At 40.6% G+C, this 9,117-nt stretch overlaps 1 non-coding gene across 1 annotated transcript; it reads left to right on the top strand.

The window, feature by feature from the left end:
• The first annotated feature begins 271 nt into the window (after positions 1-271).
• LOC116553611 lies at positions 272-412 on the top strand. Its single transcript, XR_004269833.1, has one exon. It is a non-coding gene; the product is annotated as a U4 spliceosomal RNA (small nuclear RNA).
• The last annotated feature ends 8,705 nt before the right edge of the window (positions 413-9,117 follow it).

Below are 9,117 nucleotides of genomic sequence, written 5' to 3' on the forward strand. Positions count from 1 at the left end.
AGGTGCACTCCACCATGCCCAGCTAATTTTTGTATTCTTAGTAGAGACGGGGTTTCACCGTATTGGCCAGGCTGTTCGCCTGACCTCAGGTGATCTGCCCCCCTCGGCCTCCCAAAGTGCTGGGATTACAGGTGTGAGCTACCGCGCCCGGTCTGTGGCACTTCTAAATATTTTATTTATTGACTAAATACAGGTGATTCCTGTTGTAAGCAGCCAGATGAGACATAATTATTTTAACAGTCAAAATGAGAAGAAAAAAACTTTAATGATTAGCTTTGCACAGTGGCAGTATCGTAGCCAATGAGGTTTATCCGAGGTGTGATTATTGCTAATTGAAAACTTTTCCCAATACCCCGCCATGACGACTTAAAATATAGTCAGCATGGGCAATTTTTGACAGTCTCTACGGAAACTGAAAAAAAAAACTTTAATGATTAAAACCAAGGCCTTGATTGAGTAAACTATTAGAATCCATAAAATGGCCATCAAGTCATTATTAATTATTCTATAGAAGAATATTTAATTATCCACATATAATGTTAAGTGAAAAAACATTAACAGAAGTATGAGAAATGCTATTCTATTAAAAGTGCATTTGGGAACCTACCTGTTTTCAGTTTGGAGGTCATTATTAATTAAGCTTCCATGAATATTTGTGTATAAGATTTTTTATAGACATATGTTGTCATCTATCTTAGATAAATAGGAGTGGAATTGTGGGTGTATGGGTAGGTGTATGCTTAGTTTATAAGAAACTGCATTTTACATTCTAAGAACAAGACATAAGAGTTCTGACAAACTCACAGCAAACGGTACTGAATGGAGAAAGGTTGAAAGCTTCTCCTTTAAGATATGGAACAAGACAAGGATGCCCACTTTTACACTTTCATTCAACACTTTTACACTAGTACTGGAAGTCCTAGCCAGAGCAATTAAGCAAGAGAAAGAAATAAAAGACATTCAAACAGGAAATGAAGAAGTTATATTCTCTCTGTGAAGGACATGAAAACTGCACCAAAAAAACCTGTTAGAACTAATAAACAAAATAAATTCGGTAAAGTTGCAAGATACAAAATCACTATTCAAAAATCAGTAGTGCTTTCACGTACTAACAACTATCTGAAAAAGAAATCAAGAAAACAATCCTATTGATAATAGCTACAAAAAAAAGGAGTAAATTTAACCAAGGATCTATATACTGAAAACTATCAAACATTGATGAAAGAAATTGAAGGAGACACAAATAAATGCAAAGATATACTGTGTTCATGGATTACAAGAATTAATATTGGTAAAATGCCCATACTACCAACACAATCTTCAGATTCAATGCAATTCCTATCAAAATTTCTATGTCATTTTTCACAGAAATGGAAAAAAAAAAAAACCTCCTGAAATTCATATGGAACTACAAAACACCCTGAATAGCCAAAGCCATCTTGAGCAAAAGGAACAAATCTAGAGGTATCAAATTGCCTGGTTTAACAATCTACAGAGCTATAGTAATAAAAATAGCATGGTACTGGCATAAAAACAAACAAAGAGACTCATGGAACAGAATAGACTGCCCAGAAATAAATCCACATATTTACAGTGAAGTGATTTTCAGCAAAGGTGTCAAGAGCACACAATGAGGAAAGAGCAGTCTCTTCAATAATTTGTGCTGGAGAAACTGGATATCCACATAGAGAAGAATAAAATTGGATCTTTATCTCACAAGAAAAATCAACTCAAAATGGATTAAGGACTTAAGCATAAGACCCAAAACCATAAAATTCCTAGAAGAAAACACTGGGGAAAAGCTTCATGACAATTGTTCTGGACAATGATTTTTTTTGTGTATAACTCTGGAAGCACAAGCAAGAAAAGCAAAATTAAACTAATGAATTACATTGTGCTAAAAAGCTTCTGCAGTGAGGTGCGGTGGCTCCAGCCTGTAATCCCAGCACTTCAGGAGGCCAAGGCAGGCAGATCACGAGGTCAAGAGATTGAAACCATCCTAATATGGTGAAACCCCGCCTTGTTACTAAAAATACAAAAATACAAAAAAATATTAAAAATACAAAGAAAAATTAGCTGGGCATGGTGGCATGTGCCTGCAGTCCCATCTACTTGGGAGGTTGAGGCAGGAGAATCACTTGAACCCGGGAAGCAGAAGTTGCAGTGAGCCGAGATAACACCACTGCACTCAAGCCTGAGTAACAGAATGAGACTCTGTCTCAAAAAAAAAAGTTTCTATATAGCAAAGAAAATAATCAACAGAGTGAGACAACCTATATATGTAGACTGCAAACAACTCAATAGTTAGAAAATAAACAACTTGATCAAAAAATGAGGAAAGGAAATTGATTACACATTTCTCAAAAGTATACAAATGACTAACAGATACATGGGCATCACTAATCATCAGAAAAATGTAAATTTATATCACAATGAGATGTTATTTTATACCTTTTGGAATAGCTATTATCAAAAAGACAAAAGATAACTGTTGGCTGGGATGTGGAGAAAGGGGAACCATTGTACACCATCGGTGGGAATGTAAATTAGTACGACCATTATGGAAAACAGTATCCTGTTTCTACTAAAATTACAAAAATTAGCTGGGCTTGGTGGCATGTGCCTGTAGTCCCGGCTACTTGGGAGGCTGAGGCAGGAAAATCTCTTGAACCCGGGAAGTGGAGATTGCAGTGGAGATTGGGCCACTGCACTCCAGCCAGGGAGACAGAGCAAGACTCCGTCTCAAAAAAAAAAAAAAAAAAAAAATTGTAGAACTACCATATGATCCAGCAACCTCATTTCTGGGTATATACACAAAAGAAATGACATCTCCACTTCCTAAAGATATCTGTTCTTCCATGTTCATTGCAGCATTTTCCACAATAGCCAAGATATGGAACCAACAAAAGTGTCCCATCAGTGGATGCAATGGATAAAGCAAATACAGTATATATACACAACAGAGTACTATTCGGCCTTTGAAAGAATGAAATGTTGTCTGCAACAACATGGATGAACCTGGAGGACACTAGTTAAGTGAAATAAGCCAGGCACAGAAAGACAAATACCACAAGATCTCACTTATATGTGGAATCTGAAAAAGTTGAACTTGTATTACCACAGACTGGGTGTAGGAGAGCTGGGGAGATATTGGTGAAAGGGTACAAATTTCAGTTAGGAGGAATAAGTTTAGGAGATGTATTGTACATCACAGTGACTATGGTTAATATATTGTATGCTTGAAAGTTGCTTGAAAGAGTAGATTTCAAATGTTAGCACCACACAAAAAAACTATGTGAGGTGATGCATGTATTAATTAGCTTGATATAGTCATTCCACAGTTTATATTTATATTGAAATATCATGTTGTATACCATAAACCTGCATAATTTGTACTTGTCAATTATAAATTAATGAATGTCAGTTCAAAACTAATTTGATTAATTAATGAAAATAATAAGTTATACATAAATTATTCAATGGACACGAATAAACATTTTTCAAAGGAGATACACAAATAAATGGCCACTAAGCACATGAAAAGATCCTCAACATTATTAGTCATTATAGCAGGAGCAGTGGGGAACAAACCTCTCAAACACCGACCTGAGGAAGGAAATGGCTTTTTTATTCAGCGGGAGTGTGGGGGGGCTACAGCCTCATTCACTGAGCTCCCCAAGCTGCAGCTTCTCTCCCCTTTTATAGGCTTACAGTGATAAAGGGGAAACTGAGATGACGAACCATGTTATTGTCCATTTGCTGGACATCTGACCTTACGATCTTTTGGCTTCATTGATTTGCTAATTCATATTCAGCGAGAGCGGGGACCAGCAAAGAAGGGGGCTTACAGAAACAAGACAAAAGCAACAAGCTGTTTATTGGCAGAGGTGTTTCCAGGAGGGAGCCTGGTCTGTGGAGACATGGGGCGTGACCCAGTGCCAGGCTCCAGCTGGCAGAGATAGCATTCATTTGCAGCTCTTTCAAGGTTAACAGATAGCAGAGACGCTGGGAACTAAAGAGGGAGTCGTTTTCCCAACTCTTTGGTATTTTATTTCATTTTTTTCCCCTTCTTCACTCTCCTTCCCATCTGGAAGAGGGGGGAAGAGATGAAGTTTAAGGAGGCGAGGGGGTCTACCCTCTCATCATTAGGGAAATGCAAATCAAAACCACAATGAGAAACCAATTCACAATCATTAGAGTGGCTATCATTTTTAAAAGAAAACAGAAAATTTTGGGGTTTTTTTTATGGCTGAGTTGTATTCCATGGTGTATATATACCACATATCCTTCATCTACTCATTGGTCAATGGGTGCTTAGGTTGATTCCCTATCCTTGCAATTGTGAATTGTGCTGCAATAAACATACACGTGTAGGTGTCTTTTTGATATAATGACTTCTTTTCCTTTGGGTATGTACCCAGTAATGAGATTGCTGGATCAAATAGTAGGTCTACTTTTTGTTCTTTAAAAAATCTCCAACCAGGAGCCATGGCCCATGCCTGTAATCCCAACACTTTGGGAGGCTGAGGTGGGTGGATAGTGGAGTCAGGAGTTTGAGACCAGTCTGGTCAAGATGGTGAAACCCCGTCTCTATTTAAAATACAAAACTTAACTGAGCATGGTGGCAGGAGCCTGTAATCCCAGCTACTCGGGAGGCTGAGGCAGGAGAATTGTTTGAACCTGGGAGGCAAAGGTTACAATAAGCTGAGATTGTGCCACTATACTCTAGCCTGGGTGACGGAACAAGACTTCAACTCAAAACAAAACAAAACAAAACAAAAAAACCTCCATACTGTTTTCATAGAGGTTGTACATTCCCACTGGCAACGTATAAACGTTCTCTTTTCACGACATCCATGCCAACATCTGTTATTTTTGACTTTTTAATTATGGCCATTCTTGCAGAAGTAAGGTGGTAACTGGTATAGTTGCTGTTTTAAACAATACGATTATTCCTTAAAAAATTTAACCTAGAAATATGACATGACATAGCAATTCCACTTATGGGTATATAATCAATATACACTGAAAGCAGGGATTTGAACAGATATTTGTACACCAATGTTTATAGCAGCACTATCATGACAGGTAAAAGGTGGAAGCAATCCAGTGTCCATCAATGGATAAATGAATAAACAAAATGTGTTATATACATACAATGAAATATTTTTCAGCTTTAAAAGAAAGAAAATTCTGACATTTGCTACAACATGGATTAACCTTGAAGACATCATGCTAAGTAATAAGCCAGTCACAAAGGACAAATATTGTATGATTCCACTTATAAGAGGTTCCTATGCTACTGAAGTTCTAGACAGGAAGTATAACGGTTGTTTCCAGAGACTGTCGGTAGGGAGGAATGAGATGATATTTTTAATGGTAGAGTTTTGGTTGCAGAAGATTAAAAAATTCTGGAGATGGATGATGTTGATGGTTGCACAACCACGTAAATGTACTTAATGCCACAAAACTTTACACTTAAAAATTATAATGGGGTGGGCACAGTGGCTCACACCTGTAATTCCAGCACTTCGGGAGGCTGAGGCAGGTGGATAATTGAGGTTAGGAGTTCAAGACCAGCCTGGCCAACATGGCGAAACCCAGGCTCTACTAAAAATATGAAAACCTGGACAGGTGTGGTGGTGCATGCCTGTAGTCCCAGCTACTTGGGAGGCTGAGGTAGGAGAATTGCTTGAACCCATGAAGTTGCAGTGAGCTGAGATCACACCACTGCACTCCAGCTTGGGCAACAGAGTAAGGCTCTGTCTCAAAAAAAGAAAAAAATTTATTAAAATGGTAAATTTTGCATTATATATATATTATCACAATAAAAAAGTATATAATAAGCAGATAGATTTCTGATGAGGGTGAGAAGACAGTTCAATGAAAAAAGAATAGACTTTTCAATAAATGGTGCTGGGATAACTGAAAATCCATGTGCAAAAGAATGAGGTTAGACCCTACCTCACACCACACATGAGAATTAAAATAAACTAAAGGCCTAAAGGTAAGAGCTAAAACTACAAAACTCTTAGAAGAAACATTGGAGTAAATCTTCATGACCTTGGATTAGGCAATGGTTCCATAGATGTGACGCCAAAAGCACAAATGACATTGGACTCATCAAAATTAAAAGCTTTTGTGCTTCAACAAATATAAAAAATGTGAAAAGACAACCTGCAAATGGATAAAAAAAAACACTTGCAAGAGAAATGTCTGATAAGGGACTTATATCTAGCATATATAAAGAACTCTTGGAATCCCACAATAAAAAGACAATCCGATTTTTTAAATGAGCAATGAATTTGAACAGATATTTCTCCAAATAAGATACACAAATGGCCAATAACCATATGAAAAGATGTTCAAAGTCATTAGTCATTAGGGAACTACAAATTAAAACTGCAATGATATACCACAGCATACCCTGTAGGATGACTGTAATTTAAAAAATGGACAATAATAAGCGTTGGTGAGGATGTGAAGAAATTGCAACCTTTATATTGTTGGTAAGAATGTAAAATGGTGCAGCCACTTTGAAAAGCAATCTAACAGTTCCTCAAAAAGTTAGATGTATAACCCCAAAAGGTTACCATATGATTCAGCAATTTCACTCTAGTTATATATCCAAAAGAAAGGAAAACACTTGTTTACACAATAACATGGAAATGAATGTTCATAGCAGCTTAATTCCTAATAGTCAAAAAACCCAAATGCCCATCAGCTGGGGAGTGTATAAACAACATGTGGTATTTCCATACAATGAATTATTCAAGGCTGGGTATGGTGGCTCATCCATGTAATCCTAGCACTTTGGGAGGCTGAGGTGGGAGGATCACCTCACCCAAGGAGTTCAAGACCAGCCTAGGGAACATAGAGAGAACTCATCTCTACCCAAAAAAAAAAAAAAAAAGCCAGCCATTGTGGCACACACCTGTGGTCCCAGCTACTCAGGAGGCTGAGGTGGGAGGATCACTTGAACCCAGGAGGTTGTCAAGGCTGCAGTGAGCTGTGATTGCACCACTGTATCCCAGCCTGGATGACAGAGGAAGACCCTGTCTCAGAAAAAAAAAAAAAATCTACAAATTAAAAACTTTCCATGAGTCTGTATTGATGCAAATAAATAATCGAACATATAATATGTAAGTAAGTGAGAAAGACCAGCTCTTTCTTATAGAATTACAATTACAAATGTGGAAGGAAAAAGGGCATTATAAAATTACCAAAATAATAGCTGTTGCATAGTAATAACTGTTGCAGTCAATATGGATGCTAGCATCAGTGCGTGCCAGTTTGAGAAGAAACAAGATATTTGCATAATCTGACAGTATTGACCCCAGGCTCCAGTGATTCTCCCGCTTAAGCCTCCCAAGTAGCTTGGACTACAGGTGCGAGCCACCACGCCAGGATAATTTGGTAGGTGGTTTGTTTGTGGGGAGGTTGGTATGTTTTGTAGAGACACGGTTTCTTCGTATTGACTAGTTGCCCAGGGTGCTCTCCAATGCCTGCGCTCAAGTGATCCGCCCACCTCGGCCTCCCAAAGTGCGGGATTACGGGCGTGAGCCACCCTGCCTGGCCCCAAGACATTTCTTAATTTCAAAGGAGAAAATCGGGCTTTACAGCAGACAAACTCAGCAGACGCCATATTAACGGAGTGATCGAGGTCCCACCATCAGCATTGAGACACGAGACTCTCACTTCCTGATAGGTGCTTATGGGAGGCACATAATTTCACTGGAGGAGGGCAAGCAAGGACTTGAGGAAAAAAAAAAAAGGAGATGTAGCTGGAACCACCAGTAGATTGAAAGTGACATAGACATCAGCCACAACTATAGTGTTGATGGATGCATGTGTGGGTGATAAAACCATAGAGAAAAGCGAAGAAGCGGATACCGCGAGTCAGGAGGGCGGTGTTGGTTCGAGGAGGAAGGGAGTTATGGTTGGTCCCTGGAGGCTCTGCGGATGGCTGGCAAGTTCCCTTACTTGACCTGACCGGTGGTGACAAGTGTGTTGACGTTGTGATAATCCATGAAGCTATCTTTTTATTTTGCGCAGTTTTCTGTAACTGCGAGATACTTTACAGTAATGAAGTTTAACATACATAGGTGGACACATGCACACCTAGGGGGAAGGAAATCTGGAAAGAAATACATCAGAATGCTTACGGTGGGTGGTGCGATTGTTTTAATTTTTATTACACTTTTCTATGACGTCCGCCTTTTCAAAAATAAGTTTTAGTTTTATAACTTGGGGAGGGGCGGGGACCGGGACAGAGCCTTCTGTTTTTACACTAAGTTACAAAGTCACTTCCTCAGTGTAACTCAGAGACACCTTCTCCCCTTTAATCATTTCAGTGGGCACAGGAACTCCTGGGGGCGGGCGTCCTCACTGGGACGGGGAGGAGCCCCCCACCGGGCCCCGCACTCCCCGGGATTTGTGGTCTTTGGAGACAGCAACCTGGGCCGCTCCGGGGCCGCAGAGAGCCGGGCCGCCCCGCCCGTCGGCCTCTGGGTCCCCTGCGAGCTCGCCCTGAAGCTCGCCCTTCCCGCGGCGGCCGCAGCGCGTGTCGAGCTGAAGGTGGAGGCGGCGGTGCGCATCCTCCAGCGGGTGGGGAGCGAGTGCACTCACCCGGGCGTCTGGCGTCCGCTCGGCTGCTGGGTGCCTCCGCAGCCCTGCGCAATTCTGCCGTCTGCCTGGTCCCCGCACTGCTTTTCGGTGTCCGAAATTCACAGGAAAAAGTAAAAGATCTGCAGAAGGAAGTGGCAGGGACGTGCAGGACCAAAGAGCCTTAAGAGATCAAAAGTGCATTTGCTACCGCGACCTCGTGGCCCAATGGGAGCCCATCTGACTCCAGATCAGAAGGTTCTGTGTTCAAGTCACGCTGAGGTCCATACGTGCCCCATTTCCTACCAATCCTTGAGCCATTTGCAACCTCATTTGCCGAGACGGCTGGAAATTTCTCTTTCTTCCCTTATAGGAAGGAAGTAGCAGGCCTTTCCTTCAGAGAGGGGGAGGGTAGTAGCATCATCTTCAAATGATTTACGAAACTGTGCATAACGCCCCCCCCCCACCCCCCACCACTCCTCTGCCACAAAAAAAAAAACCAGATTCAGGCCG

Source organism: Sapajus apella, unplaced genomic scaffold, assembly GCF_009761245.1.
Source record: "Sapajus apella isolate SASKATOON/1434 unplaced genomic scaffold, GSC_monkey_1.0 scaffold12, whole genome shotgun sequence".
NCBI classification, from domain to species: Eukaryota; Metazoa; Chordata; class Mammalia; order Primates; family Cebidae; genus Sapajus; species Sapajus apella.